This window comes from Mus caroli, chromosome 9, assembly GCF_900094665.2.
Source record: "Mus caroli chromosome 9, CAROLI_EIJ_v1.1, whole genome shotgun sequence".
NCBI lineage: Eukaryota > Metazoa > Chordata > Mammalia > Rodentia > Muridae > Mus > Mus caroli.
In genome coordinates this window covers 116,856,847-116,868,329 of record NC_034578.1, presented here as the reverse complement: position 1 = coordinate 116,868,329, position 11,483 = coordinate 116,856,847, and the positions used below count along the sequence as shown (strand labels likewise).

Below are 11,483 nucleotides of genomic sequence, written 5' to 3'. Positions count from 1 at the left end.
GTTCCCCTTTAGAGCACTGTCATTCCTGCCAGCCCAGGTCTCCCTTTGAGCACTGTCATTCCTGCCAGCAGGCAGCGAAGCTCTCCAGGATTCTGACCTCCTCCCCAGCCGAAGGTCTGCTTGACAAACTGAGGCAGGGAGCAAGACTATAAAACCAAGATTCTTAATTAAAGGCTGAGCTTCTCCTTTTCCTCTTGACTCCAAGCTCCAAACTCTTACATAAGCAACACAATCTGGCAGACAAAAATCATTCTCTCACTCCTCTGCAAGTCCTTGGCAGCCCTGGGTACGGCAGCCAGAAGTTCCTCACCCATCTGGAGCCAGGATGCTGCCAGCCATCCCCACAGAAACTAATAAACTCCTTCCTTCACCCATGTCCCAGGTGAAAGTATTGCGTAGATGCACATGTGCAAGCGCATGTGCACACACACACACACACACACATACATGCACATCCACTCGAGAACACACACATACAGGTATGCACACTCACGTGCACACGATCTTCTCCAGCTGCTGGCTTGTAACAGTGTGTGGCTCTCTGTGCAGTTTCAGGCCTGCCCTAAGGAGCAGCCTAGGTTGTTAGGGTTAGGACTAATCAGGCCACGCCTACCCGTCCTAACCTTTCCTTTCAGGAACTGTAAAATAATTGCAAATCCCTCGCCAGTGAGCCTCAAACACCCTAACATGTCCCCCCAGTTCCAGGAGAATAGTAGGCCCTTATTTAATTTTCACTTCCCTAAGGAAGTTTCCAGGCTGGGGCTGCCTGTCTGGACACCTGAGTGCTGCCGACAGAGGGTGTCTTAGTCCTACAGCTGTGAAGAGACCCCACAACCAAGGCAGCTCTTATAAACAAGAACATTTTACTGTGTAATGCTTACAGTTTCAGAGGTTTAGTCCATTGTCATCGTGGTAAGGAGCTTAGCAGTACGCAGGTGGGTGCTTCGGAGCAGTAGCTGAGAGTTATAATCCAATCCATTGATGAAGGAAGACACTGAGCCTGCCATGGGCTTCTGAAACTTCAATGGCCATTCAAAGTGACCCACTTTCTCCAACAAGGTCACACTTTCTAATCCTTGTGATCCTTTCAAATGGTCCCACTTCCTATACTGACGAAGATTTCAAATGTACCAGCCTGTGGGGACCGTTCTTATTCAAACCACCACACATGGGTCCATCTCTTCCTCACTTCCCTACCGGTCAGCCAAGCATTTGTTCCCAGAATGGAGACGCCACCTATGAATCAGAGACAGCCAGGCTGAAGCAGAGCTAGGCTGGAACCTCTCCCTTCCTCTGAGACCTGTAATCAGGGAGCCTACTCTGTACTGGGGCCTGACCACTCCTCAGAGCCCCTACCCTCCTGCTGCCTGCCTTTGGCTTTAGTAACTCTTGTACTAAATGTCTTATTCAGGACACTCTGCCTGAGTGTCCCCTCCAGTCCCAAACCTGAGGCCTTTCGGGTGGGAATGTCTAAACAAAGGTTTCGTTTTAAGGTGAAATTCCCACCGCCCGAACACAGCAGCATGAGCGCAGCAGGACAAGAGAGCCTCCACTGTTCCTTCATGTTGCATCTACCTGTGTTTTGATTGTTTTGTGTCTGTGTTCCTCCCCCATAAGTCCCCCCAAAATATCACCATTCACACTGAAAGGTATTGCCTGTCTCCAACCCTCTCCCTACTGGCTGCCAAAATTCACACACAAAGGGATGGAATCCCAGGTTGAATCCTGTTCACCCCAACAGACAGTTTTCCATGACTGAGCTCCGTCTTTCAGGAGCTGGCTTTGCTGAGTGAAGCACTAGTAAGCAAGAAAGGGTAAGAGAGGGTTCTCAGCAATGGTTGTCAGCACTGAAAATGTTCAGACCCTCTTATTCGGCAATGCCACACCTAGGAACTCATCCTATTGATAAGATTGTGCATATGGGGAATGAATGGGTCAGCATGTGACTTTCAATTCATACAATAGGTCGTGTCAATCCAGTCAATGCCACAGACTAACAGCTCTACGGGTCAACAAGCAACCACCCAGCACAAGCCTTACAATGGATGACTGTTCCAGTTTCATTCTGATGCTGTGATTTTATATATATATATATATATATATATACATATATATATATACATATATATGTATATATGTACATATATGCATATATATACGTATATATATATGTGTATATATATATATATATATATATATATATATATATACCCTAATGATAAGCAGCTTAGGGAGAAAAGGGTTCATTTGGCATGCAATTTCAGGTTATGGTCCATTGTGGAGGGGAAGTTAAGATAGAAGCCTGAAGCAGTTCACAGCTCATCCACAGTCAAGAGCAGAGATCAATGCACACACCATTGCTTGCTTATGCTCAGCTCAATTTCTTCACGCTTATGCTGTTTAGGATCCCTGCCTAGGGAATGGTGCCACCCATGATGGACTTGGTCTTCCCATATCTATTAATAACCAATACAATCCCCACAGACACACCAACAGATCAACCTGCTCTATATAATTCTTCAGTTGAGGTTCCCTTCCCAAGTGACTTGAGGTTGTACCAAGCTGATGGGTAAAAATTAACCAACAGAATGGTTAAGTCACTGTTCCTGTATTGGGACACATTGGTGAAACACTTATATAAGAGAATAGGTACTGAGGACATTTTATACATTAAGCTCTATGGGAAATGAAGGTAAAAATCTGATAAACACTGCATTCACAGGGTCAGGCAGGTGAGGCTGTTCTGCCCCGGGTCCCTCGGATGCCCCTCAGGCCTTAGAATGGCAATGTCTGTGCCCCTCCCAGTTGTTTGCAGCCATGGGTCTCTCAGAAGAGCTGGATCATGGACACCCTAGAGACTGCTCTCAGAGGGGGTGGGCTGGAGATGGTGAGCACCCCAGCTCTCTCCTTCCCTCAAGGACATAAAAACATTTACATATTTCCCTCCCTGTACCCCAGCACAACAAGCCTCACATACGTGTCCCCTTATCTTCTCACTGTCGGTTACACCTGCCGGTGTAAAACCACTGTTCTGTCCTCAAGGGTGTGAGAGAGAGTTTGTTCTGAAGCAAAGATGAATGACCATGGGCTCTGGGCTCTGTCTAGGGAATGCAGATTCAGATCACAGTGTCAGAACAAAGAAAGCCGTAAATCACTGCAGAGGCATTAGTGGGGAACATCAGGTAGGCAGTTCAGAGCCAAGCAGGAAAGTTTCTGCATAGACCTCAGCTGCTACCTGATGGCATCCTTAGCCTTTGGTTGGTGGAAGCTGGAAGTCTGTCAGGTTAATATATCCCAAGTATTTTTACCTGTCAGTCACAAGGACGTTAGGTCAGATGCAGGGAGGTGGGTGAGAATCGGAGATGAATGGGGCTCTGAATGATGGCCTAGCAGAAATGTCACAGGGCTCTGGACCTTCAACACCATCACTGTAGTTCTGCTCAGGTGTCAGCTTGGCAGAAGGTTTGGTGGAAGGTACCGCTCTCCTGGGAACTTGTTCACAGGCTCTCCCTGGGGTTTTCCCCGTTCGCTGCTGCTTGAATGAACTGGATTCTCTTCAAAGTCTCCCCAGATAGAGGATTCCTCGTTTCCACACCAGCTTCGTAGAAATCCCAGGGAAACAACAAAATACACTTCTGTGGTTGTTTTTGTTTGAGACGGGTTTCATGTAACCCAGGCTGTGTAACCCAGGGTGGCCACACACATGTACATGATCACACACATACGCGCACACACACACACACACACATGCTATATAGGCAAGGAAGACCTTGAACCCCCGATCTTCCCACCTTTGTCTCTCTAATGCTGGGGCTGTAGGTGTCCATCAGCACACCTGGCATGAACAACTGAAAGCTTTTCTAACTTGTGGGAGTGTTCTATGTCAAGCACTGCCCATGTTTTAAAATTCCCTCCCCACTGACGTACTGAGAATGGGGGCACTTTGGAAGTGACCAGGTCATGGATGCTTCTGCTAATGTGAAATGTGCCCTTTAAGAATAGGCTACCTTGGGCCGGAGAGATGGTGCAGCTGTCAGGAGCACTCGTTGCTTTTGCAGAGGACCTGCGTTTGATTCCTACATGGCGGTTCACAACCATCTGTAACTTCGGTTCCAGACCATATGACATCCTGTTCTGACCTCCTTAACCACCAGGCATTCACGTGGTACACAGATATACCTGCAGGCAAAATACTCATACTCATAAAACAAAAATTAAAAAATGTAAAAAAGACTTCCCTCTGTCACCTGAGGTACAGCAGGACAGCGTGCCTGTAGCCAAGCAGAGTCCTCAGCAGGTCGCACACCTTTCTGGTCCTGGAATTCCCAGCCTCTGGCTTCCAGGAACACACTTTCTGCCCTGCCACTGGTCTATGGTGCGTTGTCCTACCAGCTTAGATGACTAACAGACAAGGCTGCCTTCCCGGCTCTCAAGGCTGTGAGCTACTTGCCAAGGGGAATGTCAGAGTCCAGAAGCAAAGAACTCACTATTCACACATACTGGTTCTTTCTCCCTTGCCTCTTCCCTCAGTCCTGATTTCTGGGATCCATCCAAGGTCATCTTCCACCCCTAGATGTTTGTCCTGGGTTCTGTCTCTGTAGGAACCCAAATGGAGGCGAGGTATCCTAAGGGAGCTCTCACCAGGAAAAGTGGGCACTGCCCTCCAAGCCAGGACTGCTCCCTTCTTTCTTGTTAAGTTTTTTCAGATAAAATCTGATGACCATGCCCAAGGATCTTATAAAAGTGTCAGGGTGTCAGGGTATAGTCAGGCCAGTATTCTGAATTGTGGCCAGAGGAACACTGCCTTGAAGCAAAGGTGGCAGAGCTCACCTTTCCACACTGGACATTTTTTTCCTGAGGTGAACAGAAACCCTGATAAGAAGGACTTGTGTGAGCCTGTGCTCACATCCACCACTATGACACTGGACAACTCTCTGGGCCCAGGTTTACGTCAATGTGGCTGCAGACATAGGGCAGGATAAAAACAAGAGCCTGCTGGGCAGGGTCACGCAGCCACTCCAAGTCACCCACACTCTCAATAAACCCAATAACTTCAGTTATTTCGCCAAGCTGGACTGGACAGAGTCTCTCTTTGGTCGGTCTGCACCCCCTTTACTGGGATGAATATGAGATTCACCAGACAGGGGTTTGGATGTGAATGACCGAGGTAAACCTGAACCTGTAGTCAGCAGCTGAATCTTCCCCAGAGGTCAGCACATCCCCTGTTAAGTGCCTCGAAGCTACAGTTAGGTTGTGACTAAGCTCCATCAGAAAGGACGGACCAGTTGCCCAGTCGGCACAGGTGTGTGCTGACCAAAGGTCGCCACCCTTGTTATAATATCTTTTACATCAGTTTAGACCCTATCCCTTGTGGGGTTTTCTAGAGAACCATGAGAAGAAATATCCTACAAAACAGATCTTGTTTACCACGATTTGGGAGAGGAAGGGGGTCATTTTCCTCCATACACATGACACTTACATTATAAATATTCATTAAAAAACACCTTTGAAAGCCATGGTGGAAAAGTCACTGTGCTCTGCCTACTCATGGCACAGCCCAGCCCAGTCTCTTTTGAGTAAATATTTCCCTCAGCTTCACTAAATACGCTTCTTACACTGTCTCTGTTTTCCAACTGGATTCCTTCCCTCTAGAAGATAGGAGTTGGAAGACCCACGTAATAAACAGACACTTGATTTGTGTCCCAGGAAACCACACAACAAATTACCATTTCTAAAATGGAGAAAAGAAGCCCTCAAGACCTAAAACAGACACCTTTCCCAAAACCGATGCCTTTGTGGTTACAAGACAGCTTCTTGACCTCCACTAAACAGGATGAGCGGTGGCAAGCAGAAATCCAATGAATAATAAATCAGGCTCCTGCTTGTCCCTCGATGCCCCACTAAGCTTCCTACACTGTGAAATGGACTCGTGTTGTTGAGAGGCCTCTCATGACTGGAAAAGCCCTTTGTTGAAAATGTCATGTATTTCCCAGCACTGGATGAGATATCATTTAACATTACAATTTTTTAAAGATCCATTTGTCTTATTTTATGTATGCAGGTGTTCTGCATGGATGGATGCATGGATGGATGGATGGATGGATGGATGGATGGATGGATGGATGGATGAATGGATGGATGGATGGGTGGGTGGATGGATGGATGGATAGATGGGTGGTTCATGCATGCAGTGCCTGAGGAATCAGAAGAGGGTGTCAGATCCCCTGCAACTGGGGTAACAGATGGCTGTGAGCCACCATGTGGGTTCTGGAAAGCAAACCTGGGTCCTCTGTAAGAGCACCAATCACTCTTAATTGCTGAGCCATCTCTCCAGTTTGTCCTTCAACATTTTAATCACCAAAACCAGAAATAAATTCCTAGATTCCCAAATTGGCCAACAGTCAGATTTCTCGTCACTTCTTCCTTTTTTTTTATTAGATATTTTCTTTATTTTCATTTCAAATATCCCCCCCTTTCCTAGTTTCCCCTCTGAAAATCCCCTATCCCCTCCCCCCTCCCCCTGCTCCCCAACCCACCCACCCACTCCCATTCCCAGTCCTGGCCTTCCCCTATACTGGGGCATAGAACCTTCACAGGACCAAGGGCCTCTCCTTCCATCGATGACCAACTAGGCCATCCTCAGCTACATATGCAGCTAGAGCCACAATTTCCACCATGTGTTTTCTTTGATTGGTGGTTTAGTTCCAAGGAGCTCTGGGGGTATTGGTTAGTTCATATTTATGTTCCTCCTATGGGGCTTCAGACCCCTTCAACTCCTTGGGTACTTTCTCTAGCTCCTTCATTGGGGACCTTGTGCTCCTGGCAAATACAGAAGTGGATGCTCACAATCGTCCATTGGACGGACGGAGCACAAGGTTACTTCTTCCTTTCAAATATAACATCCGGACAAGATGTTGGCAGTCCTCCATGGGGGACAGGAAGGGTCCACCAAGGAGGAGTTCTGGGCTCTTAATGTGGAGTCTGGGGCAGGGGTGGGGCGCAGTGGAGACCACAGAGTGGACACTACCTTTTTCATCCTGTTCCAGAGAGCAACTTGAGGGAGGGCTTATTTTGGTTTGTGGTTAAAGGGAGACAGGCCATCATGGCAGGGAAGACTAACAGCAGGGAGCTTTGTGACAGCAGCAGAATAGCACTGGACCTCCTACCTGCTCACACCTCCGTGGTACAGGAAGCCAAGACCGCAAGTGAGGCCTGGCAATCAACCTCCAGGCCTGCTCCAGTGAGCCACTTTCTCCCATGAGGCTGTAGCTTCTAAGGGTTCCACAACCTCTCAGAACAACCCGACTAGCTGGGACCAAGTGTTCTAATATGAGAGAGAATCTCACATTCAAACAAATCTGCTACCAACTCTCAGCAGATGAAACACAATACAACCCACAACCAAGACATAACCCCTTCTTTATGTGGGCAGAAAAGCTATCCCCCTTCCCTTCTAAGCATACAGTGAGCACACACCAAAGATCCCCGAGGAGGATCCTCCAGCAGGCCTTCCTATGCATTCAAGCAAACTTGCCACCCAGCCATCTCCAACCTCTGCCCACTTCCGTGTACCCATCCAGGACCATCACACATGCAAATTATCTTCCCTGCTTGCTGTCTTTCTCTTCCACATCTCTCCTGCTACAGTGGATGTGTATATTGTTCACCGTGGACCCTCTACGACACCTGCAGACAGCTGGTGTTCTCAGCATGGTTATACTGAGATGAGACTGACTCGGGGAGAGAGATGATCTCAGGGAACAGAAGTGAGGACCAGGAGAAGCTAGTTAGAGATGCTATCAGGGTTACTGCTGGAGTAAAGGACCTTTGCGAAGTTTCCAGAAGTTTCTAGAATGTTCCATTGCAGAACTGGGTTTTTCCATCCTTACTGGCTTAGGTTAGGCCTCTGGGGAGCAACATCGTCATTTATAGGCATAGAGCTTGAAGGAAGAGAAGTGGAGTTCCAGTGAGTGAGTGAGTGTGTGTGTGTGTGTGTGTGTAAAACTAGAGTGGGGAGAGGAGCATAGAGCAAGGACATTGTCTCAAAAATCATCTGCTTCAGGGGCACTAAACCAATACAAGAGAAACGCAAGCCCCAGCCTCTCTTGCTGCTAAAGGTCATACTCAGAATTACTGTTCCTGCCGGGCGTGGTGGCGCACGCCTTTAATCCCAGCACTCGGGAGGCAGAGGCAGGCGGATTTCTTGAGTTTGAGGCCAGTCTGGTCTACAGAGTGAGTTCCAGAACAGCCAGAGCTACACAGAGAAACCCTGTATCGAAAAAAAAAAACAAAAACAAAAACAAACAAACAAAATTACTGTTCCTGCCTCCTCTGCTTGGAGGAGCCTCACTGAATCACTATGGCCATGGAATCCAGGCTCCACTTATTTTCCATCAGTCCTACCCAGAATTCCCAGGGAAGATGAAGAAACCATGGCTACAATATTTTATCAAATAAAGAGTCCGTTGTGCCACCTTCTTCCAGCTTCTTACTGTCCCTGACACCTTTGGCTTCTCCTGGTGGCTTTTCTACTCTGGCCTTTGACCCTGCCTGTGGTCAGGTGCTGGACCCTTCTCGCGTTCCTTCCTCTGGCTGTCACACCTGGGAGTCTGGGCAGAGATGCCTTTTCCCTTCCCTCCCTTCCCACCTTTTGAGTCTCTTCCTACAGCTTCCAGATGGGAAGCCACAATCTACAGGAAGAATCTTGGGTTGCACCTCCAGTGTCCCTCTGTCCAAGACTTGAGATCACAACCTCCTCTAGCTGTGCATCCACAACCTGGATTCATCACCCACCCCCTGCCAGACACACACCAGTTGGTGTGTTTTCTTCTGAACTCCCCCTGTGGCCGATACACTTCCACCCACCCTTGTCTCTCAGCCCAGAACTTCACAGTCAGCCCCAGACACCAGGTACCTTTGGGTTTCTTGAAGAGCAAGACGCTGCTTCCATGCCTGGAAGTTTCTGCTTATGTCTACTGTTCTAGCTATTTGGATGTTCTATTGTAGGCACTTAGGACTTGTATAGTGTCTGCTACATTTGTGATAGTGAATAAATTTCACAAAAGCATATTAGGCTTCCTATAAATCTGTCCTCATTCCTCAATAGCCCTCCTATCTTCTGTCTTCCTAACCTGTCCTGGTCCCCCATGTCTGCCCTAGGGACACCTCCATGTCACCACCAGACTCAGTGGAAATCCTTACTCCGCCCTTGGCTATTAGTGCAGATCTGAACTCAGTTCCTTGTACTTGCAGGCAAGCACTTTACTGGCTGAGCCGCCTCCCAGTTCCAGCTCCAGGCCCCCGGCTCCCAAAGGTGTTTATTTGTGGGTATTTATTTTGTCCAGTCTTGGTCACACCGCATCCCCAGGGGCTGGGCACGGTTCATAAATCTTGAGGTAAGTGATGGAGGGAAGGAGGCAGCTAAGCGTCAATATCTCAGCCCACCGACCCAGGGAAGACAGCGCCTGTGGATTCCGACCATATCCAACAGCCTTGTGCCAAGCTGCTTTATCCACAATTCCGGACATGCTCGATCTGTCACAGATACATTCGCACAACCTGAGCTGTCTTGTGCAGGAAATCACCCCACAGCATTTAATCTGTTGCTGTTTAAAACGTGTTGCCTCTAGGTTGCAGACACCTCTAGAGCCACAACCATGAACCTAAACTCTTAGCATCGCTTGCTGTTTCTCGTAGTCCCCCTCAGCCGGAAGTCCCCAAACTGTGTGCCTTTTCTATTTAGAAAGAGTTTCTAACCCTTTCTCCATTCACCCTAGCTTGACAGTGTTGAGGGCATGGTTGCCTTGGCTGGCGGTGACCCCAAGTTACAAGTTAGCAGCAAGGAGGCTGCTGTGGGGCTTCCTCAGTACGTGTTCTGTGGAATGGGGTTAGAGGGATTCAGCAAATTCTAGCACCCTGGGCATAGATAATCACTTTGTTCTGCGAGAACTGGGGGTCGCAGTATTGTGCGCACTACAGCAGAGAGAGCCCCCTCTCTCCTTCTTGCTCGGTAAGAGTCTTTTTCTCAGCCAAGATCCTCACCACCAAGTGAAATCCCATAACTTTAGAGGGACTAGACTGGAAAGGGCAATCTGAGCTCTTGGGAAGGTGCGAGCCCAGCCCCAAGGCTCAGCCAGACAGAGCTTGGGGGTGCCTGAGACACTCTCTGGCGCCACTTCGCGACCAAACGCATCAGTAGATGATAGGCCCCCGGGAAGTTGTCGTGGAAAGAAATTACAAATATTTTCCCAAAGGCTTTTCACAAAAAGGCAGGAGCTGCACCCAGATCTTAAAATTGTGTAAGAATAGAATCCAGGATGCCAACTGCAATTGAGTTCTGAAAAACTGGGAGCCCGATTTCCCTCTCTCACTTGTGAGAGCCCACTCAGGTCTGAGGTGGTCCCAGAGAACACACCAGGATTACATCTGCTGACACCCAGCCTGTGAGGGCCCCCCAGTTTTCTTGAAGGATTTGATCCCCAAAGCTCACTGAACTTGGTCAGCTTCTCCATTGCAGATAAACTCCTGTTTTTCACCGAGAGTGGAGGTGGCACCCTCCCTGAGGCAGACTCTGCCGACAGGTGGGAAGGAAGCTCTTTAGATAAAGAGTAAGACCCATGCAAAGTACCCCCTGGGAGGGGCTATCCTCACTCACTGGGCTGCTTCCCTTCTCTCCGGGGGCCACATCAATCGGTGGTCCCTCCAGTGGCTGTCTCTGAGCACGTGTCCTGCTGGACTGCGTCAGCACTGGGTAAACAGATGACTGGCTGCGAACTGGGAGGAGCTATTTAAGAGCAGTCACCCTCCCGCCTGCCCTCAACTTAGCTGGACTGCATCCTTCTGCGCTGGAAACCGCCAAGCCAGCTGATCCCCCATCCAAAGGTAAGTAGCTGGCTGATCCAACAATCTTGAGTGTGAAGAATATTGGCCTGCAGCTTTGCACCTCTTGCTGTTTAGTCTTTCCTTTTTCTGTGCCTTCCCTCCCTTGACAGCTAGAAAGATTTCCTGAAGTCAGAAATAGCCTTAAAATGTGTCTGGGTGGGTACTGCTGCGGAGAGACTTGTTCTGTATGTTCTGTTTACAGCAAGGCTGGGGATAGCCACTCTTAGGGTTTCCCTGCTGTTCGGAGCACTTGGCAATCATTTAAAAGAAACTACCTAGAGATTTAAAGATTTATGCCCATTTTCTAAATGCATTAAAAAATTAAGGCTTTGGGGAATAAAAACATATTATGTATGATACATCACCCATCTGCTCAGTTCTCAAGTGTAGCAGGGCTTTGGCCACATCTGAGGACTGGGCACAGATTTCTGGCTTTTGCTTTGTATAGTGACTTCCCGCAAAACACAGAAGAATCTATATAAATACAGCTTCTTTTTATGGGCCCACACTTAAAACGGCGTTCCCCATTGTCCTGACATTTTTAATGTAGTGAATAAATTTAATCTCTCACATTTCTCTCCAGAAGTATCCTCCCAGTGTTT

The 11,483-nt window shown here is 48.2% G+C and overlaps 1 protein-coding gene across 1 annotated transcript in view; it reads left to right on the top strand.

The window, feature by feature from the left end:
* The first annotated feature begins 10,681 nt into the window (after positions 1-10,681).
* The window catches only part of Cck (cholecystokinin), a 6,057-nt gene continuing 5,255 nt past the window's right edge, over positions 10,682-11,483 (top strand). The window contains exon 1 of the mRNA XM_021173380.2: positions 10,682-10,881. The gene's annotated coding sequence lies outside the window, so the exon portion shown is untranslated. The remainder of the gene's footprint in view (positions 10,882-11,483) is intronic.